Source organism: Alosa pseudoharengus, unplaced genomic scaffold (genome assembly GCF_046254945.1).
Source record: "Alosa pseudoharengus isolate Yale_2024_CS ecotype anadromous, Long Island Sound unplaced genomic scaffold, YU_APseudo_1.1 YU_APseudo_1.1_scf_6, whole genome shotgun sequence".
In the NCBI taxonomy this organism is placed as follows: domain Eukaryota; kingdom Metazoa; phylum Chordata; class Actinopteri; order Clupeiformes; family Clupeidae; genus Alosa; species Alosa pseudoharengus.
In genome coordinates this window covers 36,106,686-36,117,749 of record NW_027468848.1, presented here as the reverse complement: position 1 = coordinate 36,117,749, position 11,064 = coordinate 36,106,686, and the positions used below count along the sequence as shown (strand labels likewise).

General features: G+C 39.4%; 1 long non-coding RNA gene across 2 annotated transcripts; it reads left to right on the top strand.

Moving 5' to 3' along the window:
• Nucleotides 1-623: 623 nt before the first annotated feature.
• On the top strand, nucleotides 624-8,584 carry LOC143105870 (uncharacterized). Of its 2 annotated transcripts, none has more exons than XR_012983562.1 (3): nucleotides 624-678; nucleotides 920-997; nucleotides 8,468-8,584. It is a non-coding gene; the product is annotated as an uncharacterized LOC143105870 (long non-coding RNA). The 2 variants fall into 2 exon arrangements; XR_012983563.1 differs by lacking the exon at nucleotides 8,468-8,584 and adding an exon at nucleotides 1,116-1,167 and having other exon boundaries at nucleotides 646-678.
• The last annotated feature ends 2,480 nt before the right edge of the window (nucleotides 8,585-11,064 follow it).

The window sequence follows — 11,064 nt, the reverse complement described above, 5'->3', positions numbered from 1 at the left end:
AGTCCTTTTTATCCATGAGAACCATAATAGATCCATTGTTACGTTGGCCCACAAGGACTAAGAGAACGTTAATAATCAGAATAGTAGTAATAGCCCACTTGGCTACTATGTTTTGACACTTCTACAAAATCAGTTTGGTAGTCATTTTAATGTAACTAAAATGCCAACAGGCCGAATAATTTCCACGATTCCATATGCTTTGCCTCTTGATGAGCGCATGCGCACACACAGCAATAGCTAGCGAGCTAACTCGCTAACGTTAGCTGTTAATGTTAACTTTTACGGTGTGTTTCCCGAAAATTTTGCGTCGCTCTTATTGAGGTTGAATGGAGACAAAATTCGCCCTGCTTGGGCGAAATGAAAGCGAATCGCCGAGGCAGGCGAAACAAAGTTGGCCAAAGTTTAACTTTATTTAAATGAGGACCATTCGAGAACCAATCAGGTCTGCATCTTTGTGTTTGGAGGCGGGAGTTACAAAAAAGTCTGACCAAGATGGCGTTGACTACCTGAGCTGTAACACGAAAATTTGTATGTGATTAAAATGTTTTTCATGTGTCTGTTTGTTGTTATGACTGTAGTGGGCTCCATCAACAGACCAGGGCAAAGTCGGTCTGTCCTGCTACTACTACACGCTACTTGACTATGTCTGGAAGCCATGGCTGCTGCCCTCAACATGCTGTGTTTGTGTGTTTTGAATGAGGGCTATGTCACTGTGCACACTCTAATTTGTTTGACAAATGTGCAATGTAATGCATTAATACAGAAACTAATCATCATTATTGTAGCTTTTTATAATAGTCTTAAATTTTGAAGTTTAGCCATGTTTACCATTATGTTGGTGGTAATGTAAATAATGTGTTGAATATATGCCAAACTGATCATAATCATAATTTTGTTAAATCTCATTTTCTATTGACAGAAACTGAAACCCTCACAAATAAAGTCACAAATCAAGAATTAACATTGATGGTGATGGTGGCAAGGGTGCCTTCATAAGGTAATTATCATTTTTGTTGGTACATCTGATTGACTTACCAACTTATTTTTTAATGCTTTGATTTTTATCTTAATCAACAATAACATAATGTATAGCATTTGCTGTTTTATTTTTTTAGGTGCCATCCAGCAAGTCCCAGCCTGGAGCCAGAGGCTGGCACTGCACGTCAGATGGCGGAGGATCGGCATCAGAAAGGTGGTTTAAGCAAGAAGGCAAGAGCTTCTGCAGACAGTGTTGCAATTAGGTATGATACTTTTGGAAATTGATCTTAATGACTTAATTTAAAAAAATGAGGAAAAATCCAGCCTTTAAGGACAACAATTTTCTTTGTGAATGAATAATGTATCGTAAATAATAGTGCTGCCGCGATTAGTCGACAGCAATTTTTTTAGTCGAAAAGTCGTTTTACTATTGACCGCCTATTTATTTTTGGTCTCAAACGTCTCACTGTAATGTTATATTAACTCTATGTTATTAACTCTTGTACAATGACTGTCTTTGGATGTTAAACAGGCTACTAAGACTTTGGCAGTTTTAAACCCCGATATGCACGCAAACTGTTAACGCCAGCAGCAAAACTGCGCGCCTGCCTGCTTTCAGCGCAATTCATTCTTAGGCAGAGCTAAGTAGGGGGAGCTAAGCTAGTAGGTTGAGCTAGTCCAAACTCTGACTAATATAGTATTGTGGAAATCTATCTATAAAGCAAGAAGCGTCTGTGTGTCTGTCTGTGTGTCTGTGGCACGCATATCTCGCTGACCGTTTGTCAGACTGATTTCAAACTTGACAGGTGTCTTGCTATGGGCATGAGTAAGTGCAGTGCCAAATTTGACGTTGTTTGAATAGGAAATGCAAAAGATATCGTTAAATATATCGGTAAAAGAAGCACATTGGCTTTCGCCGGACACTTCGAATAGCCCAGGCTACTTTGGGCTGTCTTTAAACTTTGAATAAGCAAACGACATTTCCAACTGCAAGGTCTTCAATTGAAACGAGCGATAATGGTCCCGAATTAAAGAACGTCTCAGAATGCCACAAATGCAAAGCATAACCAACGACAAGCAACGAGTGACAGCAGGGGCGGAGCTACGTGGTGGCCAGGGGGGGCCACGGCCACCACTGGTCAAAGCTTGGCCAACCTGCTGGCCCCCCCAGCTCCGTTCAGTGAAAAGTAAAAAAAAAAGATTGCTGCCGTTTTCAACAGTACTTTGAAAGGAAGTGTAGCCTACGGTTCTAATTAAATCGTGAGTAGGCCTAGTGCAGCAGCAGCAGGGGACAATTCAAGTCATCTGTTAAAAACACTTGACAGTAGACTACTACTTACTTAACCTCAGTGACAACAGGTGAGTTGATGATGACTTGGAACATTAATGTTAATAAAATGTGACACGAATCATAGCAAAGTGAGCTGCGTTGGGCTGTTCTTGTTAGGTAGGCTCTGACATTGACGCGTGAGGCTAATCAAAAATAAGCGGATGCCGCGGTAACGCTGTTACAAAAATATTTTGATAATATTCGGGTGAAATGCAAGCATATTAGGCACATATCTCCGGATGGCTCCAATAAAAGTAGGCTAATAGTGTCTAGCCTAGGCTACTTTATAAAAACATAATTTGCTGACTGCGTGTGGTTCTTGCAATAGCTGGTCAGGCAGAGGCAGACTGCTGCGTTGCCTGAGTTCTTTGTTATTGCTCCGGTAATTGCAACGAGATGAAACCTTAACTGCGTGACAGAGCAGAAGTGGGGCTTTCCAACAAGACTAAACACTTGTCTGTGCGATCAAGTATGAAAATACAAAAAATCATGAAATTAAATCAAATTGCATCATATTTAGTTCACCTGCGCACCCACACTCTCGTTTGAGTTAGGCTACTGGCGAACCCGTGATCGCATAGTTATGGCATATCAGAAGAAAGAGGAGGCACAGGGCTATCCATTGGTACCAAGTATATCAATCCTTCTGGGCTATAAAAACAGACAACGTGACTGCAAAATAACATCATGTACAAAAACCAACGCTGCACAGCCATTACTCTCGTTTGAATTAGGCCCTCACGAACCCGTGATCGGATAGATATGCCACGCATGTCAGATGAAAGAGGAGACACAGAGCTATCATTTGATACAAAGTACATCCTTCTGGGTTATAAAACAGACGAAGTGACATCAAAATAATAACTTCATATAGCTCGACTTACTTACCCCACGTTTTTGTGTGTTGTTGTGGTGGCAAAGCATGTTCATAATCCAACGCTATAATGTGTTTCTCTATGGCATAGCATGTTCATAATCCGGTTTTGAGATCCTAGCAAATTCCTACATGGCATCCAATTCAAGACTCACATTGCATCCCAATTTATTCGACAAAGAAACACCCTTTTCCCTTCACTTTGTTCATGGCTCATTGTTCTTGTTTGTGTATGGCACTTACAATTACCAGGATAAATGCTTCTTACTAAAGGTAGTGAAAAAGCCCTTAAAACAGTCTAGGGTTCTAAGGGTTAATGTCTTAATTCAGAGCCATGCTACTTACAGCCAAGTACTTGGAGTGGATAACAGAAAGAAATATAGTTTTACCATCAGTATAAGATTAAATATCTGCATACCATATTTGTAGTATTTATTATTGTTCTTTGAGTTAACATCGTTTGAATATGACTGATTAAGTAAGGTGCATTATCATAATGTACTTTTTATAGCATTGGCCTATTTATGGAAAATGTGTTGGAGTGGACAACAAACTGTTCAGGTTGTCTGTGAATGGACCTGTGTATCAGTGTTGGCTTTACACAATTTATTGCCATTATTAAAACAGGGTATCCTAATCTTTAAAACTTTTGAGTAGTTTTCATATTGTAGTTTTGATTCCCAAGTGCCACCCCAATAAAAAGTCTGGACCCAGCTGGCCCCCCCTATAAAATAATCCTGGCTACGCCCCTGAGTGACAGACAGACTGTGATGTCACATATGAATAGCCCAGGCTACTTTGGACTGTCTTTAGACTTTGAATAAGCAAACGACAATTCCAACTGGTCATAAATTGAAACGAGCGATAATGGTCCCGAATTAAAGAACGTCTCAGAATGCCACACATGCAAAGCATATCCAGCGACAAATATGAATAGCCCAGGATACTTTGGACTGTCTTTAGACTTTGAATAAGCAAACGACAGTTCCAACTGCAAGGTCCTAAATTGAAACGAGCAATGATGGTCCCGAATTAAAGAACGTCTCAGAATGCCACACATGCAAAGCATAACCAGCGACAAGCAACGAGTGACAGACAGAGTGTGATGTCACTAGGCCACCAGAGGCTGTTTTTGAGTCACACCGTTGCAAATTTCATATGATGCATCATTCCACAAAATGGTTTGTTTTCTCTATCATCAAGTTATTCAATAGGCTAAGCATATAGCCTTGACTCAAAACAGCTGTTAGGATTATGTAATTTTGATTTGTAAAAAATGTCACATGTAGCCATGCTTAAATTCTGCTCACTTCACATTTATTATATTATTATATTATCTGTAGGCCTATTCATTATTGAATGCTTACCTGGAATTATGTTTTTCCCTATTCTATTTTCAAAGCAGGCCTACCTGCAGGCATGTAATTGGGCTACAGGCATAGCATGTTTGAACGGGCACTGCACTAGTTGAAATAAATTAGGTGAAGAGTGTCTCACGTTGACAACGCAACGGCGTGTCATTACTGTAATTCATTCATACAAAAAAATGTTAAAACGAACATGCCGCCGCTCGTGATATCAACAATCAAGGTGTGCGTCATTTGCATGGTCAATAAGTCACGACGCATATTTTTTTAGCGTTCAAGCCAACTGATAAAGTGAGGTAACCTATATGGTAAGACGCGCAAAGTTCCTGTAGCCTACTTAGGGTTGCAAAATTCCGGGAATTTTCAAAGTTGGAAACTTTCCATGGGAATTGGGAATATACTGAAATTAACGGGAATTAATGGGAATAAACTAGGAATTTTTAATATGGCAAGTTAGTCTATAACAGGGAACCTAAATGTAGTGGACAAAACCCCATCTTGCAGTATAATATTAGTTAAAACAACCTGATTTAATGCAATTTCAGTCAAATTTCTACCCTGCACAGGCGTCAATCCCATGCACACAGCAATCAGCATAGGCTACTAGACATAAAGGAAACCTATGATGCATTCATGTGCATGGGGAAAATAAATTCCCAATGAAAATGTCTTCTCATGTGGAAATAACTGGTGTGAAACTGGGGGAAGTTTGAAAACAGAGTTGCCCAGTTATGGGCTTGTCGTCACTTTTGTCCTCATTCAAATGGGTGTACGTCATTTTGCATAAACTGTAATGGGACGACTAATCTGTCTGATTAATCTTGCCAATTTATATATAATTTACATAATTTATAAGGTTGGGTTGGGGTGGTATGTTGTGTCATTATTTGTTTTACCATTTTCTGGGATTCTAACTGAACAAACTGATTGTCAGTCAATGTTCCAACCAATTGGATTTTGTTGTTGAGTGGCGTGGTGTATCTTGGGCAGTTCAGTGGTTTCAGTGTTGCTAGCTTAGCAGGCTAGTAAACTATAGGCAGAGAATGGGATTCCCGCTAGCATGTTAGCTATCTTTGTATGCTAAGCTAAACGAAAATACGAACAAACAAATCATATTGCTTATTACGAAACAAAATGTTAATGTCTGTATATAAAACAGTAGGAATTACCAAAAACTCCCAGTTAATTCCCGTAAATTCCCATTCATTCCCATAATTTCCTTTAATTCCATGAAAGTTTCCAATTTGGAATATTTCCAAAATTCCCCAGCTTAACTTCCCATGGAAAGTTTCCGGTAAGTTTCCGGAAATTTATCGGAAATGTTCCGCCCCTTTGCAACCCTAAGCCTACTTGCTTTGAACATGCTGATGTTAGGCTCATTTGCAAAGTCCTCAACTCCTGTCGCCTTTCAAAGTCCAGCGTTTCTCAAACTATGGGCCGCGCGGACCAGCACCAGCCGTAACGTGGACACTGCTGGTCCGGAGCCGCGGAGCAAAATTAATTCCCGGGGCTTCATCTGATAATTTGCTGCACAATTGATCAAGAAACCGCGGACCGACAGAAAAAGAAAACAAACGTTTCTGCAAAAAGTAGGAAATACTTGCTAATTTGGTGTCATCAAACATAGAGGCATACAATCAAATGGTGGTATGAGCGTTCATTCAATACGTGAGAGAAACTGAAACCACTTGATAACGTTGGTAGCAAAGCTCCAATTCAACCTATTGGAAGGCTATTTAATTATGAAACTACATTTAATAGAACAATGTGGATTTATGCAACTTCCATAAAAACAGAGCACAGACTATAATACACTATCTAGAGCAGTGTTTTTCAAACATTTTTGTGCCACGGCACACTTTTGACACTTAAAATGTCCCACGGCACACTAACATCCTGTGTGAAGAAAAAATAAACATACCATAGCCTAAAATTTCAAATAATACATAGATATGGCCTTATTATGGCTTCTATGCAAGACCTGCTCAATAAAACAAGCGCCCTCTGATTCATTTGTAGGTGACTATATCTAATTTAATTGTTGTAAACTGGATATGTGATGATTCTGTGAATACTGGATATGGGGCCCCCATTATACAATGCCTGCATACCACAAATAGTGCAGTCATACAATCAATGAGAGCATGTGGTTATGAATTATTTGATGCAACAGTTGCTTTTCTGGACCAGTGAGTGACATTTGGGTAATTTTCTGCGGCACACCTGATGATCTCTCACGGCACACTAGTGTGCCCCGGCACAGTGGTTGAAAAACACTGATCTAGAGTATTGTATAGTCAAATTTGAATAACGTGGCCAAAAGCTTGTGGCATAATTAAATATTTCAATATTATTTCCTAGTGATGTAGTACTCGAGTCCGGTCTCGGACTCGAGTCCGGTCTCGAGACCAATTTCTGCTTTCTCGGTCTCGTCTCGGACTCGTTCCTTCAAAGACTCGGTCTTGACTCGGTCTCGGACCACAGTGGGAGGCGAAGGACTCGTAATTTCAGACCGAGTCCTCGAGACCAACGCATTTTTTATGTTCATATAAAAAAACAGACAACACATAACAACAATAATAATAAAATGCAATGTTGACCGGCATTATTTGAAAATGACATCCCATGGTCCAATGCAAAGATACTGCCGTCAGAGCCGTTTATTTATCTCTATGGCTCTGCTGCCGGTGAGTGTCTGTAGGTCAGCATAGTCCATATTAAGACGTTAAGACTGCTCCTCTAAACAATTTCCAATCTAGCTTAGTCTGTAGGCCAAACTGTTAATTATTAACTGGGGTGATATTAAATTATGAATATTAAAACTGAAATTTTTTTATGGTCTTGGTCTCGACTCCTAAAGGACTCGGTCTCGACTCGGACTTGCTTCCTCAAAGACTCGGTCTTGACTCGGACTCGACTGTATTTGAAAACCAACAGACTCGGTCTCGACCCTTCAAAGACTCGGTCTTGACTCGGACTCGGCATAGGTGGTCTCGTCCCCATCACTATTATTTCCATTTGCCTACCAGTGTATGATGCTTGCATGAGGGAAACATCCCAAAACGATGACACCCATATAATTGCTGTTGTTTTGAGAAGTATTTATCATGCAACCATGCAAAAGGAATGGAACTATTGTAATTATATTTTACATTAGTAAAGCAGTCCTCTGATGTGCATGTTTTCACAAACTTTTTGTGAACAGGCACTTTAAACACTGGCTGCTTTGAAGTGCATGTATAACAATATAGCATAACAATAATAACTGTGATGTGATATAATGATAATTTGATGGAGGTGGAGATTTCATGTAGGTGGGCCCTACAGTATGACCCCAAAGTATGCCATGACCGGGCCTCAGGTCAAAGAAGTTGCCAATGTCCATGGCAACACTGGCATACAAATAAAGTCTATCAAAGGTCTGACATCAGATCTGAAGGTAGCATTTTAAATGGGTGTTTTTTTTTAAATACATAATATTTTTGAACAGTTGACTTACTGTAACAAAAGTAGGGTGATCTAATATTTTACTATTTCCCTTTAGTTGAGTTCAAAATAAAACGGACACAACAAAATAGCAAACACTTGTCGACTAATCGAAAAATTAGTCGAAAGATTAGTCGTTAGAAAATTAGTCGTTAGTGGCAGCACTAGTAAATAAATAAGTGTTCCTTAAAGGTTGGATTTCTCCTAATTTTTAAAAAAATTAAGGCATTAAGATCAGATGATTTTTAAATGTATGTGTATGCTAAGGTTATGTAAACTTATCAACACAACTGTAATACATATCTCCATTACTTCTAACTATTGCACCTGACTTCTAGGCTGCTATTGTGCTTTTATTTGTCACACAAGCTGAGTTCATTATATTCATGGACAAGGTCAATTATAACATATGCTTTTTTTCTCTTTTTACAGACACCTGACTTTTACTGCCAAAGGGACCATCAGAGCACCTCTCCCTACCCTGCCGGACATCTATACCAGAAGAGTACGAACAAGGGCCCAAAATGTTTTAAAGGACATTTCACGCCCAGACCATGGACTGTTTAAACCACTGAGGTCAAACAGAAGTCTCTGTTCTCACTCGAGGCAGGTCATTGAGAGGGGGCGAGTGTCACTGTGTAAGCCCCCTACTGCAGGCGAGAAAGCCATCTTGATTTGAATATTGATTGATAAATACAATAAAGGCCATGTAACAAATTGTATTGCCTGTCGTATATGAATTTCCATGGTAAAGTAAAATAAGTCATTGGGATTTAACAGGTGTAATTCAAAGTAAATAATGTAATTAAGTGTATGTAAAATTAATATGAAATATTATTTTAGTTAAAGTTGCACAATAAGCTCAGTGTTGGTTATCTCACGTTTAAAACCATTACATAAATCACATGATTAATTTTAAAAATTAAAAACATTAAATATATGATATAAGTAATAAAGGCATATAGCCTATGGAAAAGTAAATAAAGGCATACACATAAATGCCTGCGAAATTTGCTGTGCCTGGCAGTATATGGGCTGTATATGCGTAGTCCCATGTTTGACATATCAGGGGGTATATGGGAACAAGAACAAGAGGTGTCCGGGGTCATATACTTGAAACATGGATTATATCAGGTGAGAATATGAAGTCTGGATATCTTGCATGTCGTCGCAGTCCCATTCAGGACTTTTGATATGCTCCTGATATGGCAATTGGCACTAAAATATCAGGAGCATTTCAACCAATATATTTCCTGATATTACACATATCAGGAAATATATCACTATGAATATTCCCTGATTCAGAGCCTTTTCACCCAGTGTAATAATAAAATATGTTCGCAATGGATGCAGGCCTATTTATGAAGTTTACTTTAATTGGTATCAGAACTATGGTGGCAATTAGCCTAGGCTATTTAGTAATGTCATTAAAGCGTTCAAATTGGCAATCTTTTGATAATTAAAAGCTGGCAAAGAATTTGCCTCAAATAAGATCTATAAATGGATAAGCATGGTGGTGTCCAGTAAGCGACCAACTAGGCCTATGGCAGCGATCCAACATGTCCTTGTATTGAATCAAAGACGGCGCCGGCCGCGGAGCCGCGTAGTCCATGTCGCTCCATAGCTCTTTTTTGTTGCTGTTGCACAAGTTATTCCGAACGCTGGAAAACAGTGTCACCTTGTGCAAGCTCACCTCGTCCAGCAAAACTTCAAGTTCCTCTGACAAGAAGCTTGGTGCCCGTTTTTTACGTTGCTTCCCCACCATACTGTATCTAACTCTCTCTCTGTTCATTGTAGATAGGTTGCTTTTTATTGAAAACATTAAAGGTACACTATGCAGGTTTTTTAGCTTAATATGCAAGTTTTTTAGCTTAATTTACCTTCATTTAACAGCTTCAGAGTCATTGGAATGGTTATATGACTTTTTTCAGGTTGACTGGACAAGAATGTACCCCACTAACACAAAACGTTAAGGGAACGTTCGGGAACATTAGTGTATATGGTTCCCTAAAGGTTAGTTCAAACCAAACCAAAAACTAACGGTTAGGGAACGTTCCCTAAGGGTTATAATGTTCCCTAAACGTTAAGGGAACCAACCAACTAAAACGTTCTCCTTTGTTTGCTCAGTACCTTCACACAACGTTCCCGTTTGGTTGTCTTTGGTTGTTCTGAGTGCGGTTTTGAAATGTTTATTTAAACAAGCTCCATTTCACTTTTTGAAGTAACATACAGAGGGCTATATTTTGGGTCACCAGCGCATGGCGTAAAGTTCGTTATTCACCGACGCGAAGTTGAATTCGTTATTTTGCACGTTTATTTTTTAAGCATTGCGCCCAGGGGTGTGGCAATTAACAACCTAGGGAGGGACCTGGCGCATTGTCTAAAAATCGCTATCATACACCACCTAAACCTGGTCAGAAGTCAATGGCGAGTTGTTCATATGCTATTTTAAGAGCGCATGTCAACAGTCATATTGCCAGGTGCACGCACCATCCTTCTATCATTCATGAACGCACACCAGCGCAAGTCCATGCAAAGCATTACAAATTGCACGATTACAATGGGAAACATAATTAGAATAAAGATATTACGAAATACTGTACATCTCATGATGAGTAGTTATTCACCATCATTTGCCAATTGGTAATGACGGTTAAAAGTGATTAGGGGAGAGGCGAGAGACACGTATGGAGCACAGCTGAAGACGCACTGTCACGAGATATAAGCAACTCCTCTGCAGGATAAATGTTGTTTTATTCAGTCATTTGAGCAACATTAGGGTAAGTGTTGCTTTTTCCAGCCTATGTTTTCGATGGTAACCCATTGTCAGTCAATAGTGAAAGTAACTGCATATAACTGTCTTGTCGTTGACTGACTCCTTGGTGAAGTTAGTTTCACTTTGCCAATGAGTTCAAATAATAGACGAGTGCAAATGCGTGAAGGCTATGCTAGGTTTTAGTAAAGCATGGTTTAAGAATGACTATTCCATACGGTCTCGCAAGCAGCCTCCTTCAAATGCGCCGTTGAAT